The sequence below is a fragment of the Neophocaena asiaeorientalis genome, unplaced genomic scaffold (genome assembly GCF_003031525.2).
Source record: "Neophocaena asiaeorientalis asiaeorientalis breed wild unplaced genomic scaffold, Neophocaena_asiaeorientalis_V1.1 scaffold325, whole genome shotgun sequence".
Classification (NCBI taxonomy): Eukaryota; Metazoa; Chordata; class Mammalia; order Artiodactyla; family Phocoenidae; genus Neophocaena; species Neophocaena asiaeorientalis.
In genome coordinates, this window is record NW_020172742.1 from 16,705 (window position 1) to 38,912 (window position 22,208).

The following is a 22,208-nucleotide window of genomic DNA, read 5'->3' on the forward strand; positions in this document are numbered from 1 at the left end:
TTTGCAATCCCTCACTGCTAGGCCGCCTCTTACTTAATGTTTGAGCTTCCCTGATGCGTAGAGGTGCCAGGTGACTGGGTTTTGGTCCAGGAGACGTAAGCAACACAGTCCTTTGTACCTTAAGCCACCTCCATGCCTTACAGGAGGACATGATACCTGGAGCTGCCATCTCTCCCCTGTGAGTCATTAAGCCAACATGGTAAAGACAGCAGAGTAGAAATTTAAATAAACCTGGGTCTCTGTTGACATCATTGAGCCTAAACACTGGCCCAAGAGACTTCAGCCTTCAGAATACTGGTTAGGAAAGAAAAATGCACCCTATCTATTTATGGTCCTCTTAGCCATCAATTCTGTGTCTTTTAGCTAAACGCATTCCTTTCTGATGTGAATTTTACTAGATATAGAAAGCCACATGGTAAACCCCTCACAGGTCAGGTTTATGATTTATTCCTGTGATGCCTAGAATTGAAGTTTTTTACATGGTAGAAACACTGGGAAGTTTTTGTGGGGACGGGTATGTGTCACGTCTGTCTGATGTTTCGGTGTGTCTACCTTGTATTGCACTGGGCCAGCTAGTCTCTTTGTAGATTCTCTTCCTTCTGAACATAAATTAAAGTTCACTGGGAGTTAGCTTTGATAAAGAACCTAAACTAAAACCAGATCCCAGGCCCCCTTATATTTATAACCTGGCCTGTGTTAAGGACGCTAGTTCCGTGACATCAGTATTAATCATATCCTGCCTTCTGCCACCAAAGATCATCAAAGTATCTGAACCAAGGCCACGAGTCACTAGAGGAACAGTCTGATGACAAATTCTCCCCTAGACTTGGTTACTTTGATGCCACTTCTGCTAGGAGAGGAACAGCTTCCCCAGGTGCTCACTGTAAGTGGGACAGCTGGATGGAAGACTCCTCCATCCATAATTCAGCGAGTGGGTCCCTTCAACTGTGCTTCCCCATAAGTTGCTTTACCCTGCCACCCACTCACGTTGGACCTTGCAGAAGCTACTTGACCCAGGATGCACAGAACAGTATCACCAGTAATTGAGAAGTTGCAGCCTTATTTATTCTTCCTGACTGGGTGTGTGCAGCCCCTACCAGATGGCCACTCTTCTCCTTGTCCTGCTTTGAGGAATTAAGAGAGGGCTTTAAGAATAAAGACAAGTGAATCAGTTAGACCATGGTTTCTGAAAGGGTGATGTGTGTATCATCTGTAAAATGATTTTAGGTGTTCATAAATGAACGTTAAAAATTTTAAACAGCATGTATTTTATGTAGTTTAAAAATATAGCGTATCACATTCCTGATTTCATAGATATTCAGTACTGTAGTGTGTGCATCTATTTGTGTGTTTGTGGTTCCCTTTAACACACGTTTATATGTGTGTATGTATGCATGCATGTATACACACACATACATGTATGTATGCATTTCCCTTTCAAATATGCTTATTTGAATAAAAGGTGTTTTGTTTTACAGAAATATATTAATCAATGATACAGATGATTCATAGGTTTAGCAAAAACTGTGAAGTTGGTGCATGAATGATACTGTTTGGGAAGTACAGGATAGAACCAATATTAACCCTAAGAATACCACTGGGAAGAAGAAATGTAATTATGCGACATAGAAGATAACGTTAATGTCAGAGACTGAGACGTGAGTTATCTACTTCACATAGATGGAATCCTCCCTAAATGAACCCAAAAGGTCTCATGCATTTCACATTACAGTCAGTTTGTCAAATATATATTAAATTTCTACTATTCTGAAGCCTTGTCTTAGTCCTGTTAGAGGCACAAAAAGGTCTAAAATACCGTTGATGTTTTCAATGATTCTGCAATAATATAAGGAAGAGCTTGCATGAAACCCTCCAATGACTTCTGTTTCACTTGAAAGAAAACCCAAGTTTCTGTATTGGTTTATGAGGATTATAAATTGACCTCCATCCTCATCTCCTAGTCTTCTGCAGTCTGCCCCTTTGTAGCAGTCATAATGGCTTCCTTTCCTTTCCTCCAGTGTTCCATGTGTGTTCCCCTTTAGGACCTGAGACAAGATGGTCCTTCTACCTGGATTCTTCTTTCCCTTATTTCTATAGGGCTGATTTCTCCCAGTCATTTAGCTCTTAGCTAAGTTGTCACCTCTTCAGAGAGGGTCCTCCTGAAATCCGGTCTGAAGAGTCTCTTTCTACCCTGAGCCCCTGTAAAAGCTTACTTTCTATCTTATTTACTGTGTTGATTTTCTTCACATTTCTTAGTGCTATCAGAACATTACCTTATCTATTCACTTGCTTATTACTTGCCTCCCCCAGCAGAACAAAAATCGGAGAAGATAAGGGACCACGTCTCTCTTAGTTAACGCTATCTTCCCGCTGGACTGAAATTTTAAAAATAAGGTCTCGCACACATTAGATACTCAATACGTAATTTTAAATGAATGAATACGTAGCAGGCGTGATGTTTCATGGCCAAACTACAAAAACATTCTGTAGTGGAGTGAGTATGTCTGCGAGGCAATCGGGAAGAATTTCATGATGAAGCAGGAACTCAGCAGAATTTTGACAGGCAGAGTTGGAAGAATGGGAAATTTTCTCCAAGAGGAGAGTTATGTGCTCAAAAGCCTAGGTGAAAGGATGAGACCAATTGGGGGAGATTCTGAGAATGCAGCAGAAGCAGGGACTCCAAGTGGACACACCACCAGTTACATGTTAAGAGACAAAATATGACACTCTGAAAGCATGATGCACTTTTCCTCCTGTGGACATCTAACCAATCTCTATGAGCAGGCTGGATTTCACAGCCAGAAGTCCCAGAAGCCCTGCAGCTTGAATTGTAGATGTATTGGTCTCATTTTTGCACGTTCTCCCAGGAAGTTTTGCTGTGTCACATAACAAGGTCCCCATGTTGTGGTCTTGTCTTTTGCCTCATAATTGTTGTATGGCATAAGAGGGGTCTCCTGTCTCACTGAGCCTCAGTTGCCCCATGTGTAAAAAGTACAGAGGTAGCTCTCAAAGGGTTCTACCAGTTCTGGCATTCGAGAATTAGGGAAGAACCAAGGAATTAAACTTCATGAATATTTTGTGAAGGTTCCCATGCAGTACAACACTGACAAGTGGACCAACCCAAAGCAATCTCATTGCGTATGTCTGGAAAAGGATGTTAAAACTTAAAGGGGGTAAGAGGTAATGGTGACTCTGACTGGAGTGGTATTAGAGGTACTGGTGGACAGTGGTCAGATTGTAGATGTATTTTGAAGGTATATCCAATAGAAATTTTCCTCTCGCCTAGAGTAGGCTGCAAATCTTGTGACACTGAGTAAAATGTAACTGCGCCAAGTTACGATGAAAGCGAAGGTCAACTCAGTGTTTCATGAGTTACTGCTGCTCTGAGTTTGTACGGATATTTGGAGCTTACATAGCTCCTTCCCACTCACTGTTTAATGTGGTTCTTCCAACAACGTTGAGTGGGGAGAGGAGATGGAATGGGGAGGATATACAGTTCATCTAATTTACAGGGAAAGAAATAGAACGAAGATCACACACGGTTAATAGTGACGGTCAGACTTGAGTTGCTGCTTCCTGCTTCCATTGAGTCTCTTGGAACAGAAGGAACTATGCTATAGTCAAAGATAATCTATCTTGAGACAGGCAATAATCTGTCTTCACTATATCAAATAGTCTTTCTAAGTAGCATACATAAGCTTTGAAATCGTAGGTTTATGCCTGTCTATTCCCCCCTGGGTCATCTATGAATCTACAACATAGTCAATAACAACAAAGTTTTGAAAGATCTTTTCCTTCAAATAAGAATACATTCCTCTCACATAAATCCTTAAATGTGGTAAGCAGCTACGGCTGGTACTTAGGAAACCTGAGCAGCATCTTAAGAATACCTGAAGGACATTGGCCTTTTGTATTTCACTATCATGGATGCTTTATGAAAGCATCTGTATTGCTTGCAATCACTGTCCCATGGGTATTAAAACTAGCAAACTCTCTTCGTTGGAGAACATAACTGTGGAAATAATGATTGGTCATTGTCTCCCGAACAAGCCTATAAAATTGAGTACTGAAAGCAGCAAATTGTTTCTGTTTAACATCACGATTGCAGACATAAAATTGGGCCTAGAAGCCTGGCCTTCTGCCAGCTGAACACTGAACTTGCAATAATTTCATAGACACTCCCCTCCAGGCCAGAAAAGCTCACCATAACCAACACCCCCATAATATTATCTTTTCACATCTCTGTCTTTCAGAAAAACATCAGAATTTACAGAATAACAGTTTAGAGATCAAAAAATCCTCAAGCCACAAAAAAATTGTATTTAGCAATCATTTGAAAATACACACTGGATCATAAGAGCCATATCTCTAACAGGTAGAAGTATAGTTAAATATTTGGAATCTCTCTGAGAAAAAGCAAGGGGGGAAATCCATTTCATCTTAGAGTAACAGTGACTGTTCACAGGTCACTTGGGTAGCATCTAGACCTCTAACAGACTGGAAAACAATCAAAAGGACAAAGGTCAAGAAAGTTGGAAGGTGCCAACTTATGGTCCATTTCTAGTTTGCCACCCTTTCCCTTTATCAAGCAGGCTCAAGTCCTGTGGGGAATGGATCTTTTCAGTAATTGCAGTAACTGGCCACAAGGTATAAGCTTTCAGGGGAAATGGGCATTTCATGTAAATAGGGTGTCTTAGGTTTACTAGCCTCTGATAGGATCTATAACACCTGCTGTTGAGTTAGGAAAATGTTGATTTCCATAGTGCGCTGTCAGAATTTTAAGATGGCCCCCTGGAGTCTCTGCGTTGCATCCTCTTAGGCTTTTAGAATCAGCTGCAACAGTAGTTCAGCAGAGGGCACCTAGAAGATTAGCATACCGGCTGGGCAGGTTCCATGTTTCAAAGGAATTGACATAAAGGAGAAGTGAGCTAGCTCATGGAAAGGAGCAAGGTCAGTCATGTCTCAGTATGGATGGGAGAGGGGAATTGATGAGCTTTTCTGAGAACTTCCGAGGTGTCTGGACAAATGAGCTGTGGGACTCCTTTCCCTAAATAACTAGGTGGTCAAGTTGGCACAAATTCCTCAAAGAACACATTCTATCAAGTATGTGATGCCTCCAGTGACTGCTCACTGTTTATGTCCAACTGGACAGCACAAGAGGAAAAATACTAGCCAGAAAACAATCTGTTTTTGGCTCTGAAGATTATTATCTGAAAGTCTAGATCCCCGTGAAGTTGAGAAATAACTTTCCTAAAGATAATTTTAAATATGCAGGACAAAGGTAATACGATTATATTTCTTCTAACATTCAAGACACATTCCTTTATATGTTGAATAAGTGGTCTCACATTACAGTAACTAGGATAGTTTTTGATCTTCCGTGCGTAAAACAATAAGCTCCTTCTGAGAACGAATGGCATCCCACTCATCTTTCTTGAATGCCTCACGGTGTTCAGGGTCAGCGCCTCCATGAATATTCTCCATTTTCCATAAATATCTGTTATTGCGAATCCATATTTCCTCCTGGTTACAAGGAGGACATCCTCAGAAGTGAGAGTCCTTGCCTTCAACCATGATATCATGCCAGTTTTAGGTCAACCACTTACGCTATTTTATTCTGGAGAGGGGAAACGTAAACATCCATGATGACCAACAGAATCGATAGCTGCCAACCTCTGACCAAGACCTTTAAGTAAAATCAAAGTTCTGTCCTAAAAGCCGATCTGAATTGTCTGAAATGAGCTGGAACAGCTCAGGGATGGGAGTTGTGTGCCTGCATCAAGCCTCACACAGTTCTGAGGACCAGTATTTGCTGCTTCCCCTCTGTGTACCTGGCACCAGCAAGGGCAGCCTGAAGCTGCCGCAGCTTTCTGCAGCAAAGAAGAAACGTAACCAAAACCAGCTGAAGGCTGGGAATGAAGAAAGATCACGCAGACAGATGATTCCCTTTGTTCTTAAGTGTTGTTAATTTTGGAACAACTTCTGGCTTGGGAAAGAGAGCTTTAGAGAAGACTCACTAAAGTGATATACAGTATCTCTGAAAAAAAGACAAAGGCCACAGACAACTGATGGTACGGAAAAGAACATTTCCTCGCATTTGAGAATACATTGGGGGTAAAAATGCAATAGATCTAATGTCAAGCAATGATAGAATATCGTTTAAAGATTGTGTGTGCAAGGGTTGTAGAAATAATATTACAAATAATGGTAAAAGGTCATGTTTTTCTTGTTCACTTAGCAAATGTTTATTCAACACTACTATGTGTTAGGCGATTGCAAAAGCTCATAACATATTGGGATTGCAAAGGCTCATAAAGCAGTGTCTTGGGGCTTTCCCGGTGGCGCAGTGGTTAAGAATCCACCTGCCATTTCAGGGGACACGGGTTTGCGCCCTGGTCTGGGAAGATCCCGCATGCTGCGGAGCAACTAAGCCCGTGCGCCACAACTACTGAGCCTGCGCTCTAGAGCCCAGGAGCCGCAACTACTGAAGCTCACATGCCTAGAGCCCGTGCTCCGCAACAGGAGAAGCCACTGCAATGAGAAGCCCGCTCACCGCAACGAAGAGTAGCCCCTGCTCGCCGCAACTAGAGAAAGCCTGTGTGCAGCAACAAAGACCCAACGCAGCCCCAAAATTAATTAATTAATTAATTTACAAAAAAGAAACAGTGTCTCTCTCTTACAAGAGCATAAAATCTAGTAAATAGAAGTAAACTTTTGTAAGCAGTATACTCTGCATATTGATTAGATCAGCAAAACTGCCTTAGCCAGAAGTTTTTGTCTTTTTGAATCAATTCCATTCAAAGAGTACTTGGCAGGGCACAAAAGATTCATCTGCCCCAACAATGAACTCGTCTGAGTTAGAAGGCAAATATTTATTGACTGTTTACTATGTCGTTTTGATGTTTCGCTTCTTGCCGAAACCTTTTGGATAGGACCCCATACTGAAGGAGCTAAAACTTGGAAGTTTAATAACTTGCTCTAGTTTTCATTTCAAGTTACAAGAAGAGCTGGGATTTGAGCTGTCTGAGTCGAGAACCCATGCTGTGAACTATTAATCTTTTGCCTCTGTCATTGAGGAGACAAGACCATATGGACAGAATGTAAGTTTAAAATTGCAGATCACGCGTTCAGGAAAGGTAGGTGATACAAAGCACCAAGCTTTCCTAAATAATAAACATGTGTGAGTATAGGGTGTAAGAGAAACAGCAATTCCTTTATTGCAACCCATTGTCTTCCGTTTGGAGCTCCCCCAGTTCAGTTCAATTCCCTGCGAGGTCTGTGTCCTAGCACCATGAGGGGCACTGGATTCAACTGTTTGCTTTAAGTGACACTGCAGTGACTCAGGGACCCAGAGATCGTATTTTCCCTGACTCCCTTGAGTAATGATTTTCAAAACAAACTGTAAGTTTTGTCCCTCCTGGCTTCAGTTGCTTTTCTTACGTGAGCCCCCAATCTCCACCTCTAAACTTGCCAACAAACACCAAAAGTGTCTAGATCCTAGGTTCCTCCGTGTCTCTATAGGGTGTAAAGGAGGTAGTCTGTGTCCTGCTCATCCATTCTTCCAAATCCAAGTCCGTGGTAGACATCATCGCTATGTTTACAATTAGCATGAGGAGATATAATTTTATTTTCTGCCTCAAGAGTTTATTGAGGGAAGAACCTATTCTGCTCAAGTCTTGTCTACCCTCTACTAGCGATTTTCAACTGTGAGCCTGCCTCAAAATTACCTGCAGAATATTGAGTTCAAGCACATTCCTGGGCTCTAGCCCAGAGTACCTGACTCTGTATCTCTGGGCTGGGGCCAAAGAATTTCTGATTCTAAACAAGTTCATATTCGCAAGATTAACAAGGTTTCGCTAATGCTTCTGGGCCCGGCATCACACTTTGAGGACCATTGCTGTTTAGTTAATATCATCAGGGTTGAGATCATGGGCTCCAGAGCCAGTCTGCCTGCCCAAGTGCTAGCCCCACCCCTTATGAGGCCTGTGGCTTTGGATGAGTCATTAGACTTCTGGGCTACCTGAAATCCCTCACATGTAAAATATAATAATAATGTCCCCCATAGGGTTATTGTAAGACTTCAGTGAGCTCAGATATGCTAAGTGCTTTAAAGAGGACTGGGACTCAACAGGGTCATTACAATACGTTGACTAATATTATTTATTCATGGTGGTTAGTGCACATGGCATTTACTCACATGCTCAGTGTATGGGAATTAGCATCCCTCCCTAGGACAATGCGTCTAACACGTGGCTTCTTTCAGCCACAGGAGGCACTGAGATATAAAAGGTTACGGTAGTTGACAGCTATTTATTTTAGGAGGCTATTTTTACTTGAAATGTTTATTCGCAGACTGTGTCATCCATTGTTTGAGTTTTTCGATTATGAAATTGATTCGCAAACAGAAGGCAGCTGTTGTACGGTTATTGGTGCTCAGAAAAAAGGCTGACACTTGTCCTAAGAACGACCGAACTGCTGAAACTTCTTCAGCATCATCTCTTGTTCAAGGTAGAGCAGGATATGCTTCTTTCCAGAGACACTGGGAGAGCTTGGAAATAATTGTGTTGTCACCAAAAAAAAAAAAAAAAAACCGTTGTGTTTTATGAGTGGCGTTTCTCATGGTGATGATTGAAATCTGTCATCTGAAATACCTTGCTCTTTACATCATTCCTTCACGTGTCCACAGTGATGCAGTTGCCATGATATGCCTTCTAAGCCGCTCAGCTACAAATGGCAAACAGCAGGTGGGGGAATAAGAGAATTGGGAGTTTGGTGCCCTGTTGCAGAGGCTACAGCTGAAAGGGTGACGGTTCGTCTGAACCTAAAATGAGAACATGCCAATCAGCAAAGACTTCTTTCTCTGACTCGTGAGGTTTTTTATGTATATGTATAACTTTAGGTTTATATTTACCAAATCATGTTTATTAAAAATAAGAAAATGCATAACATGGGAAGTGATGAAGAATCCAGAATGTGTGATTAGAGAGAGAAATTGATCTGCTATAGAGGTAGTGTTTGAATTTTGCGTTATGAATATCCAAATGTGAATTTGATCTGAGCTCATGTTACATGGAGTGGCCCATAAAATAATGATGATGATTTCCACTTGTGACTGTTGGAATATATCTCAGGGCTTCCAGATTATTCTGGCTTTCTGATGACCAGAAGGACTTGTTTGCAGCCTCTTTTAGGCACAGTGTCTAACACATAACAGGTATTTGAATAAATGTCAGCTATTTGATTATTGCATATGGCTAGCCACTACGTTGGGTGAAGATCAACTCCGTTTTTAGATAATACTCATTTTTCATTCTTGTGAAGCTGAGACTGCGGCAGTCTGAGTTAAGATGTGCTTATGCCCAGAGAGTCTCAAAAAATAAATCAAGTTGAACTTGGAAGAAGATTTTTTTTTTAATTTTTTTATTTTTCAAATTTTACACAACTTTTAATGGTAACTTTCTATTTATAGTTATTCCAAAGTATTGGCTATATTCCCCATGTTGTACAATACATTTTTGAGCCGTTCTTATACCCAGTCGTTTGTACCTCCCACTCTCCCACTCCTATATTGCCCCTCCCTGGTGGTCACTATTGTTTGTTCTCTATATCTGTGAGTCTGCTTCTTTTTTGTTATATTCACTAGTTTGTTGTATTTTTTAGATTCCACATATAAGTGAAATCATACAGTATTTGCCTTTCTGTGTCTGACTTACTTCACTTACTGTGATAATCGCTAGTCCATCCATGTTGCTACAAATGACAAAATTCTGTTCTTTTTTATGGCTGAGTAGTCCACTGTGTGTGTGTGTGTGTGTGTGTGTGTGTGTGTGTGTGTGTGTGTATACACACACCATATCTTCTTTATCCATTTATCTGTTGATGGACACTTAGGTTGCTTACATATCTTGGCAATCACAAATAATGTTGCTATGAACATCGGGGTGCATGTATCTTTTTGAATTAGTGTTTTTGGTTTTTATTTTGGATATATACCCAGGAGTTTAATACTGGGTTGTATGGTAGCTCTATTTTTAAAGACATCTCCATAGTGTTGTCCACACTGGCTGCACCAATTTACATTCCCATCAACAGTGCACTAGGGTTCTCTTTTCTCCGCATCCTCGCCAACATTTGTTATTTGTGTTCTTTTTTGATGATGGCCGTTCTGATAGGCATGAGGTGATATCTCATTGTGGTTTTGATTTGCATTTTCCTGATGATTAGCAATGTTGAGCTTCTTTTCATGTACCTGTTGGCCATCTGCATTTCCTCTTTGGAAAAAATGTCTATTCGGTTCTTCTGCCCATTTCTTTAATCAGGTGGTTTGTTCTACTGATGCTGAGTTGTATGAGCTATTCATATATGTTGGATAGTAATCCGTTATCAGTCATATCATTCGCAGATATTTTCTCCCATTCAGTAGGTTGTCTTTTCATTTCGTCAGTGGTTTCCCTGGCTGCGCAAAAGCTTTTAAGTTGAATTAGGTCTCATTTGTTTATTTTTGCTGTCATTTCCTTTACTTTAGGAGACAGAACCAAAAATATATTGCTGCAATTTATGTCAAATAGTGTTGGAAGATGTTTTAAACCTTAAAAATAGTGATGTATTAATGTAAGGTACAGTTGCAGCTTTTAAATGGAATATAAAGACATTATAATTAGCGATATCAATACAGAGAAGTAATTAAAAAGTATAAATCAAACCATACTCCTCTCCCACAAGCAGATTTGACTACATATCGGAAAAGCTACTAATTAATAGTTAGCCACTAATCTAGCCATTTATGCATCTAGCAGACATGCGGCAAAGACCATCATTATGTTTTATTTGAATTACATGATGGTGACCGTAGTTGAGGGAGAACATGCTTATAATACGGTTTTTTATCACCACTGGTTTCTATGCCTAGATGATTTCAATACTGTGGAAGCACTGATTTCAGATTTTAACAGTTTATTTGTCTGCAGTTGGTCTTTGCAACATCAGCTGTCACGTGTTCCAGCAGGACCTGTAGCAGTTCTAAGAGCCCACCTCAGTTTTCTCAATGTGGGATTTTGTGAATTTCCAGAGTGATCAGAAGGTCTTCGTGTTTCAATCTGTGTAGAAAGTAGATGACGTGATTCTCTTCTTTTGAACTGAGCCACGAATTGAAATACTAGCAAAAGTCCCACGAATTTCACTGCGACAGCTTGTTTAATTTCTGCAGTGAATCATTTCCTTGTGAGAAAAATCATATTCTGTGGGGATGCAAAGAGAACAATGATTCCCAGAAATGTCTAGATATAGCTGCAGTGGCGTGGGAGAAAAAGATAGAACTGTGTTTCCATTTATTTCTCCTCTGGAAATGGGTAATTATAAGATGCATGTTTTTCTTCATCTCCCTATTGCTGGTCCATTATTAAGTGAGCAATAAAGGCACCCAGTGGTAAATGCATCGCCAGTGAGCTCAGGACACAGTCGATATTTCCTTTTTTAAAGTATCTTTCCCAGTTTTTGTGATTTTATCATTGAAACCTCATCCTTTATATGTAATCTGATACTTTCTAGTAAGATGGGAATTCTAGAGATATGCTCTGGCACCAAGGGAGACTGTCGGTCTAAAACGTGAAATCTTAAACCCGTATCACAGCCCCTAACACCTACCTTGGGACTTTTGACTTCAGATCTAGTGAGATTGCTTGCTATGCTTAGGCTCTCTAAAAGAAACCAGATAGATAAAATGGTCAGGCAGTTAGGTTATGGAGGAAGAACGCTGTATTGAAAACAGACAGGACATCCACTAGGGAAAAACGCCCTAGAGGAACTTTTAGCGTTTTAACTTCTCCAAGTTTTCAATCAATCCAGGTCACTTAGTGAAATCGATAAAATGTCATGACAGTTCCAAAGAAGCCTTCAACTCTATTTAGAGAGAAGGATGGCTCTGAAGTTTAAATGGAATGTCGTTGCCACAGTGTGGTCACCCCACGTTTAGAAACATTTCAAGGCTACTCCTTACAGCGTCTTTGAGTTGATGACAACATGCCTAGACTTTTGTTACAACTTCCAATTTCCTGTGTAAGTGGATATTTGGAGCTTACTGTACAGCCATAGATTGACCCCAGAGTGGATCCTTCCACTTTCTGAACCCTTCTTGGGTCACCTGAGACATCTGCCGACATGCCAACAAAATGTGCTTGGAAATGAGTCGTTTTAACTTGGAAGATATTCTCTCCAGTGCCACGAATGAAATTTGGAGTACATCTTTTAGCCTAGGTGGGCCTGTGGTTATCTGATTACCATGCAGCGAGTTCTTTCAAGTAAGTACGGCCTGTTTTTGCCGTAGTTATTTGTGGATCTGTAATATACAGACATCCCAACAGCCCATTTTGTTCAAGGGCATCCATCAGTCTACCTTTGACCCGTGTGAACCAGAGATAAAGGAATAGAAACAGAAACAAATATATATATATATATATATATATATATATAGCAATTCATTGTCTTGCATCTTCCTATCTTTGTATCTCCAGCTTTTCTGTCCCTTATCCCACTCTTTGTAGGCATCCTAGCTTAGTCATCTTCATCTGAGTCCTCGTCAACCGTTCTCCAGCAAATGTGATTCGTTACCAAGTCCTCAAAATGCTTGTTTGATGTTGTCCCTTGGATTTATTCTTTCCTTTCCATTTCTTCCATCTGAATTCTGCCCTTTTAGCTCATAACTATCGTGGGTTTACGAAGAGGAAACTGAGGATGATTGATCAAGTGACCTTGTCACAAAGTCACCCTGCTAGTAAATCTGAATGATTCTGTGTCACGGTAATGGACTTCTGCATGGCCTCCTGAGTTCCACATCCTCAGCCCTTTCGTCTAAACTTCAGGATATGATTCTTTTAAGCAGTAACTTTTTTTTTTTTGACGTATATCTGTATTTTATTAGTAATATTGTTCCATTTTTTTTTGAACACCTTTATTGGAGTATAATAGCTTTACAATGGTGTGTTAGTTTCTGTTTTATAACAAAGTGAATCAGTTATACATATACATATGTTCCCATATCTCTACAGCCTTGTTAAACGATTTGCGTAGGAACTTCCTTTCATTCCTTCTTTTGAGTTGAGTTTTCTTTTTTTTTTTTTAAAGCGAGTATGTATTTGTACAGTTCTTCTTTTTAAATCGATTCATTAATTTATTTTTGGCTGCGTTGGGTCTTTGTTGCTGCGTGCAGGCTTTCTTTAGTTGCAGCAAGCGGGGGCTATTCTTCACTGCAGTGCGTAGGCTTCTCATTGCAGTGGCTTATCTGTTGTTTTGGAGCATGGGTTCTAGGCTCACGATTTTAAATCGATTCATTAATTTATTTTTGGCTGCGTTGGGTCTTTGTTGCTGCGTGCAGGCTTTCTTTAGTTGCAGCAAGCGGGGGCTATTCTTCACTGCAGTGCGTAGGCTTCTCATTGCAGTGGCTTATCTGTTGTTTTGGAGCATGGGTTCTAGGCTCACGGGCTTCAGTAGTTGTAGCACAGGGGCTTCAGTAGTTGTGGCACACGGGCTCAGCAGTTGTGGCTCAGGGGCTCTAGAGAGCAGGCTTGGTAGTTGTGGCGCACGGGCTTAGTTGCTCTGAGGCATGTGGGATCTTCCCAGACCAGGGATCGAACCTGTGTCCCCTGCATTGGCAGGCGGATTCTTAACCAGTTGCGCCACTAGGGAAGTCCGAGTTAAATTTTCTAGGCCACATTCCCAAGGAATCCATTTTATATCTTGAGACTTAGATTCCCCTTCTTTGTTAATGTTGTTTTCTCCAACAAAATCACTCTCTTTGTTGACACGTTCCAACCATAACTAGGACGTCCATTTCCATTCTCACCTGTAAGTCACTCGCTTTTTTATTCCCTATCACTGGTCTCTTGTTTATATTTGTTCCTCCACATCACCAGAAATATCTTCTCTTCTGTATTTTCCTCAAGTCCTGGTTAAATATGAATACCATGCTCGAAAATTCCTTATTCATTTACTCTATTGTTTAGGATGATGATAACTGCTTTATCAATGTATAAAGTTGCAAATATAATAGAAGCTTATGTCCAGGGTCAGCAGGTGGTTTTGTTCATGCAGTTATTCAAGGACCCAGACTCCTCTAATCATCACATGGTTCCTCCAGCCCTCAGAAAGTGGTCCTCATACCAGCAACATCCACATCACCTGGAAACTTATTAGAGATGCAAATTACAGCACTGCATCCTAGATATGCTGCATCAGAAGCTATGGAGAACGGGCCCAGAAATTTGTGTTTGCCCAACCCTCCGGGTGATCGTGATGCAATGTAGTGTGAGAATCACTTCTCTCCAGCCTCATAGATATCTATATCCAGCCTGTGGAAATTCAGAGAATGGGGGCAAGATACACAAGTTTCTCAAAAGTGTTGCCCCAGAAGAGATGCATATCGCTCCCATTCATGTCTTATTGGTGAGTACTAATTAAGTGGCCCTTCATGATGCAAGGGAGATGGGAAATGCAGTCCCTGTGGTCCTCATCTCAGTCGTAGATAGGTGGACAAAGGCGAATGTGGTCCTTTAAAACACAAAACTGTCTTCCATCCCCTGATGTTCATAAAGCACCCTTTAGAATGCAGCCTGGCAGGTTCTTAAAGTCTGTTTCAGTGCTTCTGTCAGCTTAGTTCCTCACATTGAACATTTTTATTTCTTCTTCCTCTTCGCTGTACTTTGATTTTCTTCATCGTTTTCCTTGGTGACAGCTTGACAGAAATTTCTTTGTCTGTTCGTTAACAGACTGGCCATTGCAAACGCTCCGTTGCAGGTTGTAGGAACATGTCAGCTTATTTTCTCTTAGCGTAAAGTGATCCAGCTGATGAGCTTGTCGTGCAGAACTCGGAACAAAATGGCGAGCTGTTCCTCAAACACAGTAGGAACAGTTCTGATTTTGAATTCATCTTCTCCGTACCTCTTCTGCACTGATACTCATTGTCACTCAAGTCCTGAAGGAATTCGTGGACAGGAGGGGATATTTTTTAACTCATGGCATCAAAGTAGATGAAGCACAATGTTTCTGTATGCCCCGGCTCTGTGTAACTTAACAAGTCAAGTTCATTACCGTGACTAGGCATGGCCTACAGGGAGCATTTGATAGTTTAGGGAATGACCCAATCGTTATGAAACCGGATATATTATTTATCCCCCAACAAGAAGTCACCTTCCATTTTCCCTATAACAAAATTCAAAAGAGTTTTTTTCTTTTGCTTTTTGTATATGTATATGTTCAAAATATAGATGAAATAATCGAGTATCTATTTATACATTTTAATCTAGTAACTTTGTTCTATATATATGTTTAATCTATATATAATATGATGTATTAGACTTATTCTTTTTTTTCTTTTCATAATTATGTTCAGATGTTTCCTAAGCATATTTAAGTCCAGTTTCTTTGTCATCTCTAGAGCTACTTTGTGAAACATCTTATAGTTTTCCAAAGCATATTATCTTGACTTCCACCTATATTGCTGGAAATATTATCCTAATTCAATCTGTGTATGAGTCTATTGCTGGATCGTTGATCCTAGTACAAGTACTCAATCGTAAAACATAAGGGCCCTGTCATTTCGTGTCGTTCAGAGTTTACTCCAAGTGTTCATGGTGTTCCTTTACAATATAACTATGCACCGTATTGCTTTCTAAAATGACTTGGAAGAGGTTCTTTTTAAGGTGCTAACATGTATCACTTTTAGTTCATAACACCAAGAGTAATCCATAATTGTGTACTACATTTCTTTCTCTCTTTCTTCTCTGTTTTAAATGTAACTTGACACTACCCTAAACTAGCATTGATTAATATTCTTACAGGTTAGAATCTTCCCCACTGGTGTTCTGATATTCCAGAGTAAACCAGAGAATGCCGGGGGATATGAATGATTTTGTATGGATTCAATTATAAGCAAATTCCCTCTGGTTTAAAGCATAAAAGTAAAAAACACTGTATGATCAAATGATTACGTTTAAGGGATAATCTCTAGAACTTCTGTATAATACATAACATCATAAGACTCTCGTATCATTTAAGTCTTTCTCCTAAAAGTAATATTAGCAAAAGCCATAGGAAATTAGAATTTCTATTTAATCAAAATAAATTTAATAGGAACTGGTCAGGTAAATTATAATGCTTGGTTATATTATACTTATAATGAGTTATTTTAATTGATTTCAAAATTATCTTGGAGGTACACTTTCTTACTCTTACTGTGATCTCCCTAGGGATTCCTGTAGGAGTATAATAAAATTATGTTCAAAGTGGCTTGCAGGTCATCTCTACAGTTGTGCTACCTAAGGTTTCCTAGGTTTGGTCTGTCCATTTTTACGTGAGTGTACTGTTGCTCCGAGAGTGCTGACATTTTTCTTCCATACGCTTTCTAGAGAAGAATCAAGATTTTGTTGAAAAGGGGTCAGGATTATAATGTATTGCTCTTTTACCCCTTCATGGCCCTCTGTTTTTTGAACTGTTTTTTTCAGAATGTACATCATTGCTGTATAGCCAAAGATATTGTCGTCCATAGGTTATCTTGAAAATGGATTTTGATATGACTGGGCTCTTTTGGGGGGATATTTTTATTTCTAAGAGCAGTATTGGTCTAAAACCTGAATGTAACACGCATCAAGTTATTTTATATTCCAACTCCATTACTAAAATATATTGGGAATTCCTGACAAAATACTAGAACGATGTTTTTCAGTTTTTAGTAGAATATGACTATTATTTATCTTGACTCTAACTTTCCTGCCTGTGTTTTCTTTAGACCAAGCTGAACTCCTACAGGAGAATAGGGGTGGGATTGGGAGATGGCCCTGAATAAAAATTATACCTGAATCAAGAAAAAAAAAACCTTCCAGTGTCTTGTCACAAAACTCAAGTGTATTTTAACAATGTAGTATAGAATGATTGCTCTAAAAGAGAGGAAGAACAAACCAAAAAAGTAGTACTCACAGTTGAAAAAATTCTGAAGAGTGTCTGGATAGTAAAATCCCCTTATGGTCTTTCTGTCAGCCATGTAGATGGGGTCCTGCGGGTAGCTGATCCAAACATTCCTTCAAAACTTCACATTCTACATTCTTCCCTTTGCCATAATTATTCCTTAAATCTGACTCTTAGTGGAAAAACGACATCAATTCTCAAAACACAGAGAGAAACAATAAGTAGAGTAAGAATCTTAAAAAGGCTTAAGAGAGTACAAGAAATAATGTCTATGTGGAGAAAATAGAACAAGTACAAAAGACACACATCAAGTGTAAGACCATCACACTTTAAGAAAACATTTTACCTGAGTGAGCTTCTCATCTTTCTGGAGATGGGCTCACAAAGACTAAGAAGGCATTTATGGGAGTTCTGCTCCCTGGGATATAACAGTGAGTTTGTCAAGCTACAACTTATAATGATGCCACTAATTAAAAAATGGGAGTGGTTGGCAAAGCTGGAGTGATACATAATTATATTTCCTTACCACATCACAAAATGAACTTTTTCTTCACAGAGGGTTTATTTTTTTTTTAATTTCATTAGTTAAGTTCTTAGAGCTGTGTGTTGGCAACAGGTAAAATGGGACTCATATAATAGTTTTTCGTTGGTGGTGATGAATCATTTACATGATTCGTTTCCATTCATGTAACGCATGCCTTTGGATCGCCTCAGCATTTACTGTTTGAAAATAGTAATTACCTATTTCGTGCATTGCTTCATGGTATTCCACAGGGAGTTACATGATTTAGATGTAAAAGCCTGGGCTTTAGCAGCAAACAAGCCAGATTCGGATCACGGTATTTAAAAATCCTCTGAGACTTGTCCTCCTAACGTGTCAATGTGTGCTGATAGTGAACACCACAGTCTGGTGCCAGCAAGGATCAGATGGGCCCTGTATGGGACAAAACTGCTCTTGTAGCAAAACATGTCTGGGACTATACCTATTCTTGATTCCAGCTGAACTTCTAACATCAAACACAGAGCCTAGCATAGAAGATTAGTCTGGTAAAAATGTACTGGATAAAGAAAAATGAATGATAGTAGTTGATGTTTTCCATGCTCACCCTGAATCCACCATTGTTTTTCCATTTTCAAAGATTCTACTAAGTACCGAGCATCTTTAGTTCTCGCTTACTTTGACTTATCCATCTTAGTGTTCCCCCTCTATATTATACAACACAACTGGAGAGTTCTTTCTAAAGGGCATACATAATCATGATACACACTGATCGTCAGATAAAGTCCAAATGTTTTACAGAGCTTCAGGATCCATTATGGCCCAGCTCCTGTCTCCTCTTTCACCATAAGTTTTTGCATGCTCTGTTATCCATTACACTAAATGTACCCAGAACCTGGGAAACTGCCCCAAGCTTTATTATATTAGTTAAGGTATAGGCTAAGCTGCTGTAACAAAGAGACCCCGGAATGAGGTAGCTTAAACAAGATAAGCTTTCTTTGCTTTATGTAGCTGGATAGAGGTGAGTGAGTCGGGTCTGGTGACGTGACTCAGGTGTAGTCAACATGTGTGTTCTTGTGTTGGCCGTTCGTGTGCTTAGTCAAGCAGTCTTCACTTCTCTTCACATCCCCTTAGATGTAATTTTTCATATGGCCACGATCAGTTACAGCGGAAGTTGGAAAACGTAGTGTTTAGCTGGATAGCCATGTCTGTAGCTACAACGTGGGAATTCTATTATTAAAAGAGGGGAGAGGATGTCTGAGTACAATTAGCAGTCATTACCAGATGAGTTTTTATAATTCCCTCTTACATCACTGTTTTTTTTTTCGAAATGGTAGTTGTCAACTCATTTTGTTATGTTTATTCCACTACAGTCTAGAGATTTCGAGGACAGGAAATATGCTTCCTTCTTGTGTCATATCACTAATGCTGATTATAGTCCCAGAAACATAGTAGGTGCTCAATCCCAGGATCAAGGCAGATCTCGCAGAGATCTGTGGAAAAGAGCTTTTTTTTTTTGAAAAACACAACTATGCTCTGGTTTACAATTTCTTTTCTCCCATTTTTCTTATCTTTATTCTGAACTAATCAAGGATCCCGTAGATAAAGGAAATAGCTGAAAAACTATGAGCATCTCTCATAGGAAATTTCTCTGGGAAAAACAACAGCAAGGCAAACTTTGATTATAGCCACTCTGCCTAGCATAGTCTGTGGGGTGACTGCATAATATATGAAATGAATTCCGTTGAAGACATCTACTTTCCTGGGTTTAAAACAAATGAAATTTTTGATTAGCTCTTTCAGAGAACTAAAAGGTATTTTGATATCTGAAACCAAGGCTTAAATAGCTGATACTGAGGGGGATTTTTTTCCCTCCAAATTAATCAATTAAAAGTTCTTCAATAAGTTTAATAAGTTTCCCAGTGTCCATTCGTGTCATATGTTGATGTAACATCTCCCTAAGACCCATTCTTCATATCCATATGTGCCTCAGGCTTGGATGCGTTGGGTCTAAGTTGGAGGAAATGAAAGAGTTAAAGATGTCTCCAGAAAACTTCAGCAACTGAAGGACAAACCGCAGAATGGCTGCAAATAAGGGCAGAAATAATTCCTTTTCTTCCTCCGTGACTTCATAGCGCACCTTCCCTCATGGAAGGAATGGTGCCTGTCAATATTAGGGTTGGCACTTCAGTGAATATGTCTGGTGTTACAAAAATCAAAATCAGTCCTCGCAGTTCCTCTTCCATACTTCAGGCAGTGGTGTGGTAGTGTGTCTCAAACGTAGTAGGAGATGTTTTAAAATTAATTTTTAAAAAGGGTTTCTGAAATTCAGGACCCAATAAATGAATCTACACTTAAACCTCCTCAAGCCTTGAATTTGCTTTCAGAAGCTTGACTCATTGGTTATCTGTATATGCTGCTAACTTGACCAACAGCAGGGATTCTAAGTGAAACACTATTTCAAATAATCTTTCTTCTCCGCTCAGAACCTATTGAGTATTCAGTGACCGTCTACTGTAGGTCCGTTTGTGGGACTTACATAGTCTAGGACAGTGCAACTCACAATCTGTAGTAAAGCTCTATTAAAAAATAATTTAGGGGCTTCCTTGGTGGCGCAGTGGTTGAGAGTCCGCCTGCCGATGCAGGGGACACGGGTTCGTGCCCCGGTCCGGGAAGATCCCACATGCCGCAGAGCGGCTGGGACCGTGGGCCATGGCCGCTGAGCCTGCGCGTCTGGAGCCTGTGCTCCGCAGCGGGAGAGGCCACAACAGTGAGAGGCCCGCGTACCGCAAAAAATAAATAAATAATAATAATTTAATCCATTGCAGACTAATGTTTCTGTAAAATAGAATTAAAAAGTTTTAGCTTCTAAAATCCGACTCGAGTTTTGAAGCCACCTCACTATGGACCTCAACAGCAAGCAGTTCACAGACAGACCACACTTTGAGAGCACTGATCTAGGAGATGTAAAAAGAAATTGTAATTCTCCTCTCCAGTTGCAGACAACTTGGTGAGATACAGGCATAATTGATCCATAACTAAAAGAAACAGTAATTGCAGTAAGTGGCTTATAACCCTTGAGAAAGAAAGAGGGTATCAGACTAGAGGCTGGTTAAGCTAGATGTGATTAGTAGTAATAGCTAATAATTCTTCATTGCTTATGTTGTGCTGGGGACTAAACTAAGCTCTTTTTACATGCATCGGGTCGTTTAATTCTTAGCAGTGCACCAGGAGGTAGCTGCTACTGGTAACCCAATATTGTAGAGGAGAGATAGACATTTCTCTGCCTCTGTCACTTGATGTCCCTCTCTGTTTCTGTCAGTGTCTCTCTCTTCCCTGTCCCACCCCCAGTGCGTGCGCGTGTACGCGCACACACACACACACACACACACACACGTAGATAGTAGATCTGGGATTTGCACTCAGGTCAGTCTGTGTGACTCAAACAAACAGCCGCCCATGGGCTTAACCTATTCGCTATAATGCTTTGAAGGAAGAATTGGATTTTGAAAAGGGAAGACGTTGCTAACAGACATAGCAAACAGAATGAGCCACGGTATAGATCTGTGAGTTAGTGGGCTTGGTGTATGTAGACAAGTGTTCTAGAACGCAAGACCCTGAAGATACAGTTGGAGATAATCCTAAAGAAATAAGAGCTGCTCAGGAAGGAGAGAGAAGCCATTGGATCTGCTGGAGGATGGGTAGGTGAAATGTCCTCGTCTGAAGGAAGAGATATCCAATCAGATACTCTGTCTCTGTAGGTGAAGTTCTCACCTAATGCCATAGAAGCTTTAGGCGCTGATGAGTATGATGGGCAGAAGCATGGGCGCTGTAGCAGGAAGGTGCTGCCGCTGAGGCGGGTGAGGGATGACTAGGTAAAGAAGACTATTTGGGGGCAGAAGATAGCGTTCACATTAGGATTTGTTGGGTTTCAAATATTAGCAAGGCAGTCGTGTAAAGATGTTTACGTGGATTTGCTCCAGCCCATAAAACACTTCAGACACCCCTGGTGTTGGAAATGTTTGCCTTGTGTCCTTAGGTTGTACACAAGCTGTTGATGTTCAGCATATGTTGGGAAATCCAGGTATGGAGTCAGGAGTGAAGTCTTACCTTTAAGGCTAACTGGTCTTTAGAACCAGAATTGTATTATAGAAAGCAGTCTGCATGCCTCAAACAGGCTCCCAATTAGCTTTGGGGCTGGGACTGTTCAGAACACTTTGGAGCCCTTCATTGTGTGCCATTCACTTCGGTCACAGTTTAGAGGCTGTAATATCTGGACAACTAATCATCCTTGTAACATGTAGCAGAACGATTCAGAATAAGAGCTCCCAAGGAGTAGCAGTTATTTTCAAATTGAGCACTTTGGTACAAATCAGGTAAGTGTTGATACTCGGATCTTTGTCAAGGTCAATGAAGACTCCATCATTGTATTGCAGGCTATGCTCTATCTTCCCACAGCAATTTTGATCTGCATCAACTTTTATTGTACGTGTGAGAGGAGTGTGTTGAGGGAGAGGGGATAGGAGAGAAAAGAAAAACAGTAGAAAGCCTCTTTTTTTTGGTAAATTTTCAAGGAAACGTGTCCCTTGGCAGTAGAGAAGAGTTATGAGATATTTTCTCCTTTTATTCAATGTATTTTTCTTGAAAAAAGAAAAGCCTTATATAATGTATCACCAAGCCAGCATAATTCAAACTGCCATGTGGAAAGCACAGTTAGAGCAGCATAGTTGAAATCTTTCTGGAATTTGGAATTATG